This window comes from Gracilinanus agilis, chromosome 4, assembly GCF_016433145.1.
Source record: "Gracilinanus agilis isolate LMUSP501 chromosome 4, AgileGrace, whole genome shotgun sequence".
Lineage (NCBI taxonomy): Eukaryota > Metazoa > Chordata > Mammalia > Didelphimorphia > Didelphidae > Gracilinanus > Gracilinanus agilis.
Genome location: NC_058133.1, coordinates 444,423,010 through 444,441,027, shown reverse-complemented (window position 1 = coordinate 444,441,027; position 18,018 = coordinate 444,423,010). Strand labels below are relative to the sequence as shown.

The 18,018-nt window shown below is 32.9% G+C and overlaps 1 protein-coding gene across 1 annotated transcript in view; it reads left to right on the top strand.

Annotated features, from left to right (window-relative positions):
- Window positions 1-18,018, top strand: part of DPYD (dihydropyrimidine dehydrogenase) — a 974,103-nt gene that overhangs the window by 447,069 nt on the left and 509,016 nt on the right. The window lies entirely within an intron of this gene.

The window sequence follows — 18,018 nt, the reverse complement described above, 5'->3', positions numbered from 1 at the left end:
CTGCAATTAGTTATATGGGGCACTCTGCAAATGAGAGAAGAGAAAAAGACTTTCAAAACCCTTCATCAGTTCTTGCTGTTACAATGCCCTTGGAAAACTTTTCGAAAAGACTCATGGGCTTTGTGTCCATATCACCTTCAGTTTTAGCTTTGATTCAGTAGGTTCCTTACTATGAAAAGATACTGCTTCTGGATTAATTTTACATTATTCTGTCTTGAATGGAAAGGTCAGTCATCATCTGAAATACCCAGTTATATAAGACACTGACACAAATGACATGGGAAATTTTAGGGAACTAGGGATTTCTTATATGTATCAAACTATTTCTTTGGATGTCTGGAAGAACTAAATTTTCCTTTTTTCTTTGTTGCTTTATTTCTCTCTTTCTTCTTTCCTCTTTTCTTTCCATGTCTACTTCTTTCTTTTCTTTTCCTTTTTAAGAAAGGTAGAAGAGTGAAGAGAAGATTTAGGGCCTCAGAATGTAGCATGTTCTCTAGAGTATCCACAATTTAGAATCTGTCTCAGCCACACGTTAGTGTGATGCCATGAAACTTTTAAATAGCTTTTATTTTTTGATTCTATAAAACTAGAATGTCCCATTTTTCTAACAATAAAATATCTTCCAAATCTACTGGTGCTACTTCAAAATGCAGTAAAATTTTCTTTGAATAAATAGCCACAGATTTGTGGTTTTCAACTAATATACTTTCTTATGTTACAAAAATCATGGAAGGATAGAGCCTTGAGATGAAAAGAAATAGAGATGAAAGGACCAGAATTTTGCTGATTGGAACATTTTGGGAAAAGAGAAAATATTTTCAGCAAATTTTTTAGGAATGAGAATAATATTTTCATCATGGCAACAATTGCTTCTCTAATGGAAAATTATTATTGTTGGACAAAATAAAGAGAAAATAGTTACTATTGACTTTTAAAAAGTAGGCATGTATGCTTATTCATATCCATTCATGTATACATCAATTTATTCATGCATTTTACAAAAATCCATTGATAGAACTTTAAGTTAAAAATAAGTCTTGTGAGCAAGAAGTTCTAATTCTTTTCCTAGTTCTGTACCAACACAATCAAATTCCCTGAAATACTATTTTGTTTTATTTTCCATTTCCCTTATTAAGTAGGGATTAGAAGATGATGTGATCACAGATGGCTGGAAGAAACATTAAAGAGACCATATAGCACAATCCTTTAATTTAAAAAATCTAGAAAGTGATGCCTAATGAGGTTAGTAGAGCTGCCCAAGATCATGCAGGTACCATTGGTGTCTCTTGAAGGTATTAATTTTAAGTAAGAAAGATGATAATATTCATAGACTCTTTTTTCCTTACGAAAATATTGTGATGGAAGGAATTCTAGTATAGTTTTCACAACTATTTTTACACATGAGAAAACTGAAACCATGGATATGCAGTGAGATGACAAAGGTTATAGATTTAGTGAATTGTAGATGGGGATTTAAAGTTGGGTCTTCTGACTTCCAAGTCCAGGGCTTTTCCCATGTATTGAATGTGATCAAAGCTTAAATGCTTCGAGACATCTCATGGCCTCAGTTTCTTCTTCTATAAAATATTGCAAATCAGTGGAATAGAAAACAATTCAATTCAACAAGCCTTCAATTGATTGCTAGTCTACAAGGCAATGGGAAATGGCCATTAGGAAATAAAGATAGTAATGAAACAGGAGTGAACTCCCTCTTTTCAATTTCCTGTTTCCTCAAGGAACTAACATTCAAAAGTAGTGAGGGCAAAGCAATATATGTACATAAAAGTAAATCTAAAATATGTACAAATAAAACAAAATGTAATTTTTGTGATGGTGAAGTGAAACAATTGGGTAAGAATTTGAGAGTCAGGAAAAATCTCCTGTAGGCACGAGTCAGACTTAAGAGTGGAAAAAGTCAGACTTAGAGTGGAACAAGAGACTTCAAGATTCCCAGTGGCAGTCATAGAGATTGTACAGAACATTCCAGACATGATCATCTAAGATCCCTTCTAGCTGTAATGCAATTTCTATTGCTTCCCATGATCTTCAATTGTCTCCATATGGAAAATAATGAGAAGTGTACCTTTCTTTTTTGAGTGGTATATGAATATGACAATACTGCTATGTTATTAAGAAAGGAAGAACAGATGCTTTCAAAGAATCATGGAATTACAGATGAGATGATACATAGTGAAGTAAGCAGGACCTATAAGAACAAACATCATCATATAACAATTTTGAAGACATTTACAAAGTAATTAAGAATGAAATGAGCAGGACCGGGAGAGGAATTCAAACAATAACCACAAAACTGTAATGACAACTTCGAAAGCTAGAAGAACTATGATCAATACAAGGATGATCCATGACTCCAGAAGATTGATTATTAAAATACTATGTACCTCCTAACAGAGAAATATTAGCTACAGTCTTACAGTACAGATGGATGTGTATAGACATATATGTTCACACATACATCTATATATATATATATGTAGCTAATAAGGTAATTCATTTTGCTTAATTCTACATATGTTATTGTGAGGATTTTTTTCTTCTTACTCTTTTTTTTTTCTGCAAAGGACATTAAGTCAGGTCTTCTGATTTCCAAACAAATACTTTCTCCCTTAAGTGGGAAAGAAAAAAATCAAATTACTCTAATTTAAGATTTTGGTTTTTTTGTTTTTATTAATAGAGGTAAAAGTGCTACAGTTGTGGAATGATAGAGGCACTTTCAGATGAAGTGACTCTATTATTTGTTTTGGTAAAATATTTGACTTTGTTATAAGAGACCTCTCAAAAGAGGGATGTGGGCAATCTGTAAATTTTTCTAATGAGAAATGAAGCACACTAACAAAACTTTAAAAAAAAAGGCAGATTATAGGGGAGGATTTTGATTCAAGCTCAAGGTCACTGATTCAAATTGTGCTATTTTTTCTTATAAACCAGAATTTGGCATCGCAAAATCAATTGGAGTCATGAGGTATGGCTCACAATTCTTTAATTCTAGAACATTATTTTTTCAACAGAACCGTATTGAGGTACAAGTCAGACATTTATTCCTTTCATTATTTTCTTATCTATGTCTGTATTTAGATAATATAACATAGGATACACCCTTTCACTGCTGGAATTGACAGAATATCATTGTTAATAATTTTTAATCTATAATTTTACATAAGAAACCTTTTCCTAATGGTACTACTTTACATAGTTTTATTTGTTATTTGTGTGTGTGTATGTGTGTGTGTGTGTGATCTCAGTGAAAATAGGAAGGTATTTCTGTGTTATATTGCTTCCCTTTATGTAAAAATATGATGCCTAAAAAGGATGACTGAGCAGTGAATCCTTATGGAAGTAATAACTTTTTTCAGAACTCACATTAAGAGTAATGGAAATATTGGCTAAGTTTTCTTTGGGATTGTTTAAAAAGGGGATAAATTGTTAGCAGCTTTGAAAGCTATTTTGAATCCAACTTCACAACACTTAATGATGGCAGTAGATGTGTTTGGAGCATAGCACACTATTTCTTTAATTATTTTACTTTCCCTAATAACTGAATAAGAATAGGTTTATTTCCCTAGCGGATATCTTCGTTCAGAGCCTCTGCTTATCTTTATTTGCCAGATTTCACTAGTAGTTGATATCAAATCCATCCGTAAAGGGAGACAGTGGAGAAAGCAATAGTTTTCCATCAAATCAAGCATTTTATACGCTCTCCCCATACACTAAATTAGGAGGAAATACAGAAAAATAGCATTTAAAGTGTTTCATGTAGGAAACAAGATGGAAAAGGGGAAAATGTATTTGTTTCTTAATATGTAATATCATACCCATACCATAAAGGTATCTATAATTTACATATTACTCTACATTCTACGTGCAAAGCACTTTCAATGACTTTGTGAGTTAGGATGAATAAGTATTTACAACCATATACAAACACTCACATATATCTCATTAAATAGCACATCACATATATCCATATAATAACATTAATTGTTATAAATCTGGAAACTTCATTTTTATAAATGAGGTCACATTAATTTCCTTCCTTATTGTCAAAAGTCTACTGATATGCCTATGTCTTTTGGTTCCAGCACTTCCTTTCACAATATTTATAAAAAGCATTTAGCACACTTCCTAAAAGTTATATAGTAGTAGCAGCCCTTGTTAACTTTAGTGCCTTTCCTTTCAGATGAAACAATTTTATACCACTGTTGTTTTTTTCAGTATATATCTCAATATCTTTTTTTATATCTTAATATCTTAATTGTATATACAGTATCATTTGCATGTTGTCTCCACCATTAGACTTGAGGGCAATGTCTGATTTTTCTTTTGCTTTGCTTCATTACTGATATTGTTCTTCTACTTTCCTTTGTATATCTAGCATTAAGCAGAGTGCCTTGATTTGCATCGTTTAGTCATTTAAGTCGTGTCCAGCTCTTCTTGACTCTATGGACCTCTGTACATGGGATTTTCTCCTTTAACTATTTTCTAGAGTCATAAAGACCAGGGTTCTGATTCAGACTCAGGAACTTGTTAGCTGTGTGATCCTGGTCAAATCATTTGTGATCTCTTTGTCCGTTTCCCTTCTGTATAAAACATACAGTAAATAGAAATATCCAACTCACGTGGCCTCTCTCAGATTAGATTTACTTGTCTGCGAAGTGGAGAAAATAAAAATACTGATCTCAAAAGGTTAAATGAAGATCGAGTGAGAGAATATATTGAAAGTTGTTTGCAAATATTTGAGTGTCATATAAATGATGGGGTTTTGTTTCTTGTTATCTAATATCAGTTACATGCTGTGATGGATAAAGAACAGGTTGGAAAGCCAGAATGACCTGAGTTCTTCTGACATACTCTGGCTTTGTGACACTGATCAACCCCTTTGATCATCAGCATCCTAAGCAGCATCAACAAAGATCTCAATTTCCAGAGAACATTTTGAACTGTAGTAAGAGAGAAACTTTCCTTATTCGAGAGTACCTTACACTCTTGATATCACAGGTCCAGTCCCCATTGACCTTTATCTTCATTGTCTGAACCTTTAGCCAATTGTCCTACTAAACATAATTTATTTCTTGTTAACACATCAGTTGAGAAAGCCTGCTCATTTTCTTGTCATATTTTCATCACAAATACACATGTTCTATATGCAGATCATTTTAGTAAAAATTGATAAAGATTAAAGAGTGATCTTCAGGATTGATAACTATTGATGGTTGCTTCATTGCCATGGGAGAGATATTACTGTATTTGTGATTCCCCTTTTATACACATACACTCATCATTTTCTCTTCTCTGTATTTTCTTCTCCACCCCCCCAAAAAAACCCATTCCTCAATGAATAAGCATATAATACTTTAGGTAGTTAATATATATTTTGTGATCGTCCAATCTGAATTTTTTTTTAAAGTGAGGAAATTTCTTTTTGTACAGGTAAAAGGCATGTGCAGGGATATTGAGAATTCTAGTACCTCATGACCTGGGAGCAACACCTCTCTTCTTATAGAATAAACAATATCCTTTTGTTATTGGCTCTATTTCACTTCCAGACCCATTAAATAGACAAAAATTTACTTTGCAGCTTCTTCCCTAAACTCTAATTTGTGGACAGGTTTAAACCGTTTCACAAAATGAAAGAGTTGCAAGGGACTTGCAAGGTTCAGCTTCTGTAAATGGCCATTCAGATTCCATCTGAAGATACCCAGTTATGGGTCTCTATTACTTCTACAGGCAGCCTATCACAGCTCTAATTGTTAGCAAATGTTTCCTTATTTCAAGATAAAATATGCCTCTCTGCAAATTCCATCCATTATTCTTACTTCTAATCTCTGGGGCCAAGCAGAACACATATAATCTCTCTTCTTCATGGAGACCCTTCAATATATGAAGACAGCTATTTGTATTTTATTAACTTGAGACTTTCCCTAAGTACATATTAAAAGCTACAAGATTATGAATTATGACTCAAATAGTTATTTTATTGATGATTTCATTAATTGCTACCACAATCTTCTTTGTCTTCTGGCATGAAGTAGATTTCCCTTACTTCAATTTTTGTCACTATATTTCACTAGAATGTATGTCTTTTTTGTGTGAAGTTACTGAGCTGTGTAACTGAGTTCAAACAGGAGTCTGAGTAATATATATGTATGTAGGTATGTATATATGTACATGTATATATATATGTATCACATACCCATATAAAGGTAAACAATAAAATCATGTATTTTTAAATTTTCATTAACAAAGATTCTTACAAAATACTAGTATAATTTCCACATTTCATATTGACACTGAGCATGAAATAATTTGACATTTTTAAAATTCCATTTGTAATATTTTCCCAAAGCTCTTCACCATCCTGGTTGCCCTCCTCTTTATAGCCTCAAACTCATCAATGTCCTTTCTAAATTGGGGTACCCAAAATATGTTGATAATCTGCTGATCATTGAAAAAGCAGTCTCCCTAGTTACATCTGTCATAGTATTATTTGATTTTAACATATATGTAAGAGGCACCTGAAAAAATCCTTTAAAGCTACATTTTTTTTCTGAGTCAATAAATCAATAAACAAGGCTCTATTGTAGCCAAAGATCCAATGAGATGAATTCTGATTTCTAATGAGAGGAGAGGTTGTGTTGTGATATGGAGCTGTCCAGGAAATAGCATAGTAGGCTAGATCTAGACGAGAAAGCTAATCTTACAGAACCCAGAGTTAATGATGAGGATGACTATAGTGCTAACAATGGAAACATCCTTAGGAGTAGTTGGAGAGTAGCATAATAGTCTAGTGCTTGGTGTGATGAGGTTAAAGCTCACCTATCAGAGGCTAGACTTCCCATATATAAATGAGAGAAGAAGGATTAGACTAAAGACTGTACCCTTTCTATAGCTGACTGGGAAGCATCACGGCAGCCTGGTTTCTGATCATCATATGACAAAAATTTCTTTTTTTATATATATACACTGCTATTTCTTCCCTTTTCCCTTTCACAGTTATTTTGAAAAGACACATACTTTTGATTCTTCCAAGATCATGAAGATTAATGATTCACAGTAAAATGACATCCTAGTTTAGAATATCCTAGTTTTTAAAGATATCAATTGCTGTTTGGATAAATGAAAATACATAGCCATTTCCAAAAATCCCTTCCAATATCATGTCTTCTATTCAAACCTTGTCCTAGCACATTGCTTACCCTCAGAATCAATCTGATATATATTTTATACTATGTTGATTCCTGGCCCATTTAATTGCATTCAATGATATAGGTAACATACATTTTTTTCCCATCTACTTTATCTTCTCGATATTGTTGGATAGACCAGATTTTGGATTTGGTTTTTCAACACTAAGGATTTCATTGAGGAGATTTTGTATGTTTCCAAGGGTCAGTGTAATTAGCACAGTTATCTGTAAATGGGACCATTAGATAAGCCAACCTCACTATCAAAAGGCAATCTTTTTTTAAACTCTGCCTACAACAATCTTCCATGACATTAGCAAGCATCTTTGGGGAGCATATATTGCAAAAGAAATATATGCTTATTTTTTATCTCTGTAAAATCTTAATGGCCTGTCAGGAGCAACTCCATTGAAAACAGGAGAAAAGGAAAGGCAGATGTTAACTTCCATTTTTTTTTTGCACTGTTATGTCCTTATATTGAAATAACTGATTGAGAGAAGGAGCCTAGAATATCATTTAAAAAAGAAAAAAACTGATTAATACATTTGATCCATAAACCAAAATGAAGCTTTGAAGACTTTCTTCAAACTAGGTTTTTCCCTAAAGGTCAAATTTCATATCTCAGACTTGAGAGGCATCAGCATGTTGGTCAAACCTCTTGGACCACTTCTAGTAACAGAGAGAACAAGTGTTCATTTTACCCATTTTTATTTTGGGAAGCTTTAATTGTTCATAAAGGCCTAATACTGAGATGAAATCTGTATCCCTGTTATTGCTACTGAATTCTCTGCTGAATTCATTCAAAATCATGAGGTCTCATCCCATGTTTTTCTTCCATTTTCTTTGTTTATCCATTCACTTTGCATTTTTATATGTTCTAATACTTTGATATAATTTGTTCAGCCAATGCCCAAATGTTCTGATAGTTGGTTTATTTACTTTTTTAACAACCTCATCTAAAACTAAGAGATACCCTGATTTATGATAATCTTACTATAGCTCTAATTTAAGACATCATTTCAGAATTGTGCATTTACTTATATACTAAAATTATTTAAATGAATTATTACTGTATGTTTTAAGTTTGCATTGAAGTGCCTACTGCCAATTCAGAGTAAAAAAAGTCTGTAAGATGGATATCAAAAATAACATTAATGAGCTGCTAAAGCTAAAATTACAGGAACTTATGAAATTGGTTAAACATAAAAACCATTAAACTGTTTACTGAAGCTTCACAGATATACTGCAGCTAATGAGCATTTCTGCTATTTAAATAAGCCCAAATTGAACACACATTACATGGATACATAATTAGTCATGGCAGTCAAACACACATAGACTCACTTTTAAAGCTTTATTTAGGGAATCTTTTCCATTTGATTTGTTTTGTTAATTAAAATATTTTTTTAGTATTCACTATTTTAATAATATTGTTTTTTTTCTCAGTGATATAATTTACTATTGGCTTTCCATTTGTTTTTATATGTGTTTTGAACATGGCAAATAGGGATTATTTATTAAAGAATTTTGTGTATCTCTATTTTTGTAATTTTTAATACCATTGGTAGAAACGTTCAGAATATTTCTCTTAATTCCTTTGTTGATTCATATGTATAAAATAACTTAGCAATAAAAACAATAAATAAGGTTTAAATGTTTCCACCATTTCATGATAATTATTAAAAATTATTTGAGACATCTAAATGTGCTTAGAAGTATGAAAGTGTTTTACAAAATCACTTTGAGCAAGTATCCCTGACCTCAAGGACTTATCAATCTAAAATGATAGTAATAGTGCAAAAAATAAAGGAAATTAAAGTGAAATATAGGTAACATGGTATATTAATAGATATAATATCTTTTGAATTTTGAATACTTTAATTCTTTCTACTTTGCAGTCAGCCTTTCCTATAGTTGACAAAGTTGTTTTTCCCCTAAAATGCAATTAGTAACCTACTCAGTTAAATTCACTGGATTCCAATTATCTCTTGTATCAAATATCATTTGGATGGTAGGTACAGTTATGAAAACTCAGGAAACTCTTAACTATCAGTGTTTCAGAGACCTGGCTTACATTGCAAAGCAACAGCTCAAACTCATAGTTTTCTGGGGAAGGCAAGTCCAAGATTTGCATTAATTCTGCCCTTGGAGGTTTAATTATAAAGCATATATGAATAGCTCATGATTAAGCTCTTGGTAAGAGTGAGTGGTAGAGAGGAATGGAAGAGAAAGGAAGGGAGAAAGAAAGAGAAAAAGACAGATAAAGAAAGAGACAGAGAGAAAGACAGAGAGGAACAGAAGACAGAAAAACAAAGATAGACACAGAGACATTGAGGGGGGAGAGAGAGAGAGAGAGAGAGAGAGAGAGAGAGAGAGAGAGAGAGAGAGAGAGAGAGAGAGAGAACAGAACCATACATAGAGAGGGTAAAAAAAAAATGACTAGACAGAGAACTATGCACAGAGACAGAAACACAGAATCCCAGATAGAGATAGTAGTTTATGCTTAAATGAGATAATATCTGAAAAGTACTTTGCAAATATTTAACACTATCTATAGTAAAGGAATATATTGAAATGCTAGCTATTATTATTAGAATAACTAGTCCCACACAACACAATTCCTAACAGATTAAAGGTACATGCCCATCACTCCCAGCCTAAGGGGAGAATAATAATAGTTCAATTCATGATTGCCTATCAGTTTAAACAGTAAATACCTATTTTCCTTCCTTTTGACTTCTTTTTCCTTTGGCCAAGGAATAGAAAAACAAAAGAACCAAAACCCTTGCATCTTTAGCTCCTGTTTGGAATACCATTCCAGCTGGCTACCACACCAGGTCTCATGCTTTGCCCATCCTTCAGCCTCTTGGTCTTTATCTTGGGCCACAAGGGAAGGATCATGCTCTCCCAATTCTTTTTCTTTGATCTAGGTGCATCTAAGCCATACTACACCTTCTTCTCTCCTCACCAGAAGCCATCACCTAAATTTCTTTAACATCTAAAGCCCTGTAAGTCCTGGCCCCAACTTGTCTCCAGGTTTATGATGCATAGTTCACCTTTATTAACTCTATTGTTCAGTCAAATTAGCTTTCTTACTGTTATTCATATGTGATAGATTGTTAATCATCACTGCAACTTTATACTATATGTCCCCATGCCTGAAATGCCCTCCATCCTTATATCCGCTGCTTAGAATCCATTTTCTTTAAATCTCAGAGTGCCACATTCTGTATTAAACCTTTCCTAATCTATCAATTTCTAGTAGCCTATCCTTGTCCTATATTACCTTAGGTTTTTTAAAAATATATTTATATACTTCTATCTATACATTTTTAAATATTATACTAAATGCTTATTTTTTTAAACATTCCTCAATTACATTTTAAGCACTTGGGGGTTTAGCACACTAGGAGTTTGACAATTCTGATTTAAAGTGCTCTTGGTATGGAAATTCTCTCCACAGATACAGACTGACAATTCAATCCATCTGGAACTCATTGTTGTACTTTGTTGTCTGAGCCCCTGAGAGATCGAATAACTTTTTCATATTCTCACAGGTCCTAATAATGTGCAAGTTCCTAGAAGTCTTAAATTGTTATATAGTTGTCTTTGTGTCCCTAAATACTTAATACAGTATCTGGCACAACATATTCTCTATTAATAAAAACCAAACAAACCAACCCTTACCTTTTATCTTAGAATCAATATTCTGTATTGGTTACAAGGCAGAAAAGTGGTAAGGATTGGACAGTAGGGATTAAGTGACTTTCTCAAGGTCCCACAACTAAGAAATATCTGAGGGCAGATTTGAACTTAGGAACTCCTATCTTTGTGCCTGACTCTCAGTCCACTAAACCATCTAGCTGCCTTTAAGCACAAGACATTCATAATAAATGCAATAATGCAAAGGTACTTTTTAAGTATCTAAGATATATAAAGCAAATGACTAATCTCTTTAGGAAGAATAGAGATACTCTCTGTCCTCCAGACATTAACAACTAATTAAGAAAGAAATAATGGAAAAATAAAACTAATAAAAACATATACCATATCCTAAGTGCTGAAAGATTCCAGATCTTAAAAACAGAGGAGGAAGAGCTGAACATGGACTCATGGTTTGATTAGGGGAAGTTTCCTGGCAGAGGCAGATTTGAAGGATGAGGCTCCATCAAACAAGTGAAAGGAAGGTAGCATTATGGAGCATCCTCAAGTGTTCAAAAAGCCTCGGTCCAAATCCTGAGAGTGACAAACAGACTCAGTGACTTAAGCAGCTAAAGACTCTCAATTAAAGAGATGGAATTAAACACACTTTTGTCATTAAGTTTTTCAAGTTGAATATTCTATAATTTGGAGAGGCAGTGTGGGATATTAGAAAGATGACTGGAGAATTAGAGTTGTACAAAGATCCTTATCACTCTCCCAAATTCGTGTGTTTGTTTGTCTGTTTTCCTTTTTTGTCTACTGTTTCCAGAATATCCATTCAATTCCCAACTTTATTTTGCCTCAATAATTGGAGATAGGAAAAAGACCTACTGCATAACTTTAAAAAACAAATGCTGAAATCTATTCATCTATAAATAAAACTAATATGTGGTTCTAAGCATTTAAAAAAACATGTATATATAATTATAATTCTTCTTGTTCCCAATATTAAATACTGAGGCTCATTAATGATCCAAAAGGATCAGTGATAATGCTTCTTTGTTATGATTACTAATGGATTGTTTTTGGAGAATCAATCTGTACTCATGTACTAAAAATACTACAAATTTGACATTCATTTATAAACACTGAGAAATATACTTGTCATATGCTAGCAGGTTTCTCTTTTACATATATGACAGCAGGGCTACATCAGTTTAATTGACCTTGGCAATCTGCATCTGCTAGTGATGTGTCCCTGAGGGACAGTTTCTACAATTTTAAGCTGCAGCTTATTGAAGAACTTAGGTGTCACAATACAATTAGGTCTCAGAAAGAAAGAAAAAAAATAGTTCATGCATTACATTAGGACTGAATAAAAGGTCCTATTTTTAAAAATTAAATAATTATTATTGTAAATCTACTTTGCTATGTCTTCATTTTTTAAAATAACTGGTTCTAAGACAATGGCAATTAAAATAAAGGAAAAGGAGAAAGCTTGAATCTTGGTCCTCCGGTGCACATTAAGAAAGACAGAGGTCTGTAAAAGCCTACTTAAAAACTCCAGTGAATATGTGGGTTGAATCATCATTATTTCATTTGGGGAGACTATGCCTCTAACTTCTCCTTCTACTTTCATTTCCTTCCAACTATTAAGCTCTTGAGTTTTATGCAGTCATCTCAAATGAAATAAAGTTTCTGTAGAAAGCTTCATTGTTGGGGCATATCTTTGGCACAGTGAGTAGAGCACCATGTCTGGAGTTGAGAGCATCTGAGTTCAAATTTGGTCTCAGACAATTCCTACTTGTTTGACCTTGGACAATTCTCCCTTAACCCTATTTACTTAGCCCTTGCCCTTCTGTCTTAGAGTTGTTACTAAGCTAGAAAATAAGGTTTTCCTTTTTTAAAATTTTTAAAGAAAAGTTTCATCTTTCTGATTATTATTAGCAACCTATTTTGCATATACCTTTCAGGTAAGTAGAGAAACTCTGACTCCTAACAATATTTCATTTAATACTTCTTAAGAAACAGTAAGGAATAATTTGATTTACAAATAAAAAAATATTTTTCACCCCATTTGTATTTTCATTCCTCCTGAGTTGGTTAATAGTGGGAGAGCAAGGATATGCCATTGAGTTTTATTTGCATATATGCCAAGCTAAGCACATGAAAAGAACCAAGAAGGAATTGCAGAAGGTACCATCAATAATGGTCAAAATGATTAAATGATCAAGAGATTACTAAAGGACATTCTCTGGAAACAGATTTAAGAAGGAAAAAAAGTACCATATAATGAAGGTTAAAAAGGGAAATAATTGAATATGTTTAAAAAAAGGTTTAAAGAAATTCATAAACTATAGATCCATAATATATTATAAAAGGAAATCAAGGCTATTGGAAACAATAGTCCTCACTTTTCCATGTTACTGTCATAGAATACACCTTGCTTCTTCACTGATGTCTTGGTATCACTATTTGAATCTAACTTATGTATATGTGAATCTAGCTTAATGTGACATTACTTACTTTCATATTTACAACTCCCACTGGCTTACATTATTTTTCACAGTTTACAATACATTTTCATAATATCACTACAAAATTAATAATTATAATAATTTCCATCTTACGGATGAGGATAACTGAGTCTCAGAAAAAATCATTACATTAGTATTAATTGACAAAGTCAGAACTTGAATGCAGATCTTCTGACTCCCAGCCTAGTGATTATTACACAACACCAGACTGTCTTCTTGGTTTTATAAGCAGCAGTTGTGACGACGCTTTTCAAATATTTCTTTAGGGAAATGCTTTGAAGATAAAATACCAGATCCTATTATTGGTATAAGATGTTCTGTGTTATTATTGGCATAAGGCATTATGTGTCATTATGAAAGAGAATTGAAATGTGAACATTGAAATAGACTGCTTTGCTTTTGATTCTTTTTTGTTCCCTATGAGATGAAGCAATAAATGTATGAGAGACTTGAATCCTTGAAACAGACCTGCCTGAAAATGAAAAGATCATTTTCAGAAGATGACAGGGCTCTCATTTTCTCTACCCACTCTCTCCTCTACCTCTTGGCCTTACTATCTGACACCTGCCCCACCAATCTACTGAAAATAATCTCAAATGGCAGGAATAGCCTCTGACTCACCAAATCCAGTAGCTGTTTCTAAGTCCTCATCCTCCTTGACCTCTCTGCTGAATTGGACAATATTGAGTGAAACTTCCAAATGGATATTCATTTCGCCCTTGGCTTTAAAGACTCTCAACTTTCCTAGTTCATAGACTGGTTTTTTAATAGCAACTTGTTTTCTCTCCTTATGTCTCCTTGCCCTTCTCCCCCAAGATTTCCCTCTAACCCTCTTCTTTTGTCTGTAGACTCTCTTGACATTTTTATTCTCTCTGAAGTCTTCAACTTCTGCTCTATCTAGTTGGCTCCTGTACCTGGCTTTGACCTCTCTCTTTTGAGTCTCAGCTTCATATTTCTAGCCATCTTCTAGACATCTCCACCTGGAGGTTCTACTACCATTTCAAAATCAACATGTCCAAAACTAATGTTAGTATCTTTCCCTTCCACCTACTGTTCCTTCAAATTTCACTGTTTCTACTAGTGGTATTTACCTTTTCACTTTGTGACTTGTATAAAAATCTCGTGATTATTATTTTCTCTTCATCACCTCTTATAATCAATCACTTGTAAAGTCCTAAGGATGATACATCTCTGAAAAATTTCACATCCATTTCCTTTACTATAGTCCCAACACCAATATCCTAGTACTATCTCCAGCTTAACTAGCTTCATTCAACCTGGAATATTATATTATGTTAAATCCTAACATGTCTTTTTACCTCCACTCTTGTCCATTTTCTGCCACCCATCTTTATATAGAAATTTTGTTATTACTCTTCTCTGCTCAAAAATTATATTTGCTATTATTTACTGAATAATTAATTCCTTATTTGGTATTCAAGAACCTCTAATTCAATTAAATTAGACAAATAAGTACATATTCCAATTATTCTACTACTTCATACCACCCTATTACTCTAGTCTCATTTCTAGTTACTTCCCCACTTAAATTCTACATTCAGGTATAAAGCAGACTAATCTAAACAACTGTGTCCTAAAATACATTGACTTTGTTCCTTTCTCCAGGTCCTTTATTCTTAGAATGTTCTCCCTTTCTACCTTTATCTGTTAAATTCCTACTCATCTTCTAAAGTCAAACTTCCAGAGCTTTTCTTCCACCAAGCATTTCCCCAAGACTTCTCTCATTGACCAAAAATAACCCTTTTGTTCACTTTTATTACAATATTATGTATTACAAATAACTATATTTTGTCTCCTACATCGCCATGAAGACTAGAAGAGTATCATAATTCTTTGTACGCAGCATTAAGCACAATACTTTACAATTGTTTAATTAGAATAATGATCACTTTAAAAAATTTCTATATTACATTTTTAAAATTTTTTTTAAACCCAACTTCTGAGTATTGTCTCATAGTTAGAAGAGTGGTAAGGGTAGACAATGGGGGTCAAGTGACTTGCCAAGGGTCACACAGCTGGGAAGTGTCTGAGGCCAGATTTGAACCTAGGACCTCCGGGCTCTAGGCCTGGCTCTCAATCCACTGAGCTACCCAGCTGCTGCCCCCTCTATATTACATTTTGGCTAAATTTTATGTTTAAGTTGTATATATGTGGCAATTTAATTTTTGAATAAGTTAAAGGTTTTTGTTCTTGTTGTTATTTATAAGGAAATCATCATTTTGAATTTTGTCCCTAATTATGAATTTAATTAATAAAAATGAAGTGGATTGAATTCAGTAGTCATGGACCTCTTGAGACTGATTGGTCTCTTTGAGGTTATTTCCATATCAAAACTCACTGTTAGAAAATTGTGGAAAACAATCCATGCTGGAATGTGGATCAAGTAATTAATCTCTTTTAAGGATCAAATTAGGAAGATAATTTAAAACTATTCAATTGTTATTTATAAATATAGCTTTTTAAAAGTATGGTTTCAGGAAACATGATGTAATTAGAATGAAAAGGCTAAAAATATGTTTGAAAGAATACTACACATGTGACCTTCGGAAAGATTCATAACTTCTCTTGAGTTTAGATTCTTTCTATGAAGAATTTATAAAATTGGGAAGAATGGTTTAAATAAATGACCTTTGCCATTCCCTTCAATTCTAGCTCTATACTCTTTTAACTATTATTTCTGTGACTAGATAGGTTTTTTTCCAATGTTGTTTAAGATTACGCTAAGTTTTTTTGCCATCACAAGACATACTATTTATTGACTATTATTATATGTCTTAGGAAATACAGCTGAAACAAGGTAAATCCAATTTTTAAAAAATTTAATGCTATGAGTTCATTTAATAAGTATGCCATATCACTTGAATTTAATTCAGTGCAACATTTCCTAACTATTAAACTTCCATATCAGTTTTTTTTTTCTGAATAAGCTGTCACTAAATCAGGTCTACCTCTCCTATTTCTGTGCAGTTGAAATTTTGAACCAGAATGAGTAAATATTATAATTAAGTTCTCAACAAGAGATGAATAAATGAAAAGACATAATTAGTACTAAATGATGAGAAGAACCCTATCATAATTTTTTATATCGCAATTGACTGCTTAGTTTTCTTTACATCTAAGATCAAAGACTGCCTTTGCCTCTTACCTCCCTGAACTTCTTCATCTGTGAAATGGAGATAATAACTATAAGTACCAACTTCACAGAATTCTTATAGAAGTAAAATAAGAAAATGTGTGCAAAGTGGTTTTCTGACTTTAAATGACCTGGATCTAGAACTGTAAGGTAACTTAGAAATTTTTAATCTGACTTCCCTTATTTTAAACATAAGGAAACTGAGGTCTAGGAATATTTAAGTGAATTCTGCAAGTACACAAAGGTAATAAATGACTGATGTAGGATTGGAATCTAGATCCTCAGACTCCGAAGACAGCTTTTTTCACCTTACTACAATACTTTCTGTAACTGATACCTTATCAGTAGGAGGCAGTATGACTTGATTTTAAATTCTGCCTCAAACACTTATTTTTCTCTGTGTACCCTTGGGTAAAACATTTAACCTCTGTCAGCCTCAGGTTTCTCATCTGCGAGATGGCAATAGTAAGAACACCTACCACTCAAGTTTCTTTCTTTTACTTATTTCTTTCTTTTCTTTTCTTTCCTTTCCTTTCCTATTTCTTTTTTCTTTCTTTCTTCCTTCCTTTCTTCCTTTCTTTCTTTCTTTTTCTTTCTTTTTCTTTGTTTGTTTGTTTGTTTGTTTCTTTCTTTCTTTCTTTCTTCAAAAACCTTTACCTTATGTCTTAGAATTGATCATGATAGAAGTGCTTGTGAGGGTAAACAATTGCAGTCAAGTGACTTGCCCAGAGTTCACAGCTAGAAAGTGTCTTCTGAGGACAGATTTGAAGCTAGGACCTCCTGTCTCCAAACCTTGTGCTCTATCTACTGAACCACATAGCTATTCCAATGGTGTTTCTTTTTACTTGTATTTGAATTCCCACTGCCTAAAACAAGGACAGATTCCATAGTAAGTGCTCAATAATGCTTGTTGACTGAATTATTGAAATGAGATAGCATAAGTAAAGTGCTTTCGGAAACCTCAAAGCATTTTTAAAATATTAAGTTTAATTATTTATCATCATCATCATCATCATCATCATCATCATCATTAGAAGCATTATTAGTTATACCTTCTTGTCAAATGATGCTTTCTCTAATGGGAGAGAGGCGGGAAGGAGAGGCTTAAGTAGGTATTTTAATGTTATCAAATAAACAAATACAGTTTAGAAATTTAAATTAAAAAAGCAATTGGACATTTTCCTTGCCTCCAAAAACAGTAAAGGAGGATGTATGAAGAGAAAGTTGTAGAAATTAACTATTTCCCTTTTTAAACTACATATCTTTAATCTGTCCAAATACTTTAATTAAGGATTATCTCTACCATCATCTTCCAAATGAAAATAGTTGGATTATGTTTCAAGCTTCTTTTTTGTGTTTTGTTCAAGTGCAGAGTAATCCACTGCATCTTTGTGACTAATCCTAAAAAATGAAAAAAAAATAACTATAAAAATGGGCAAATAAGAACAATTTATGTGAAGATTCAAGAAGATGGCTGAATAGG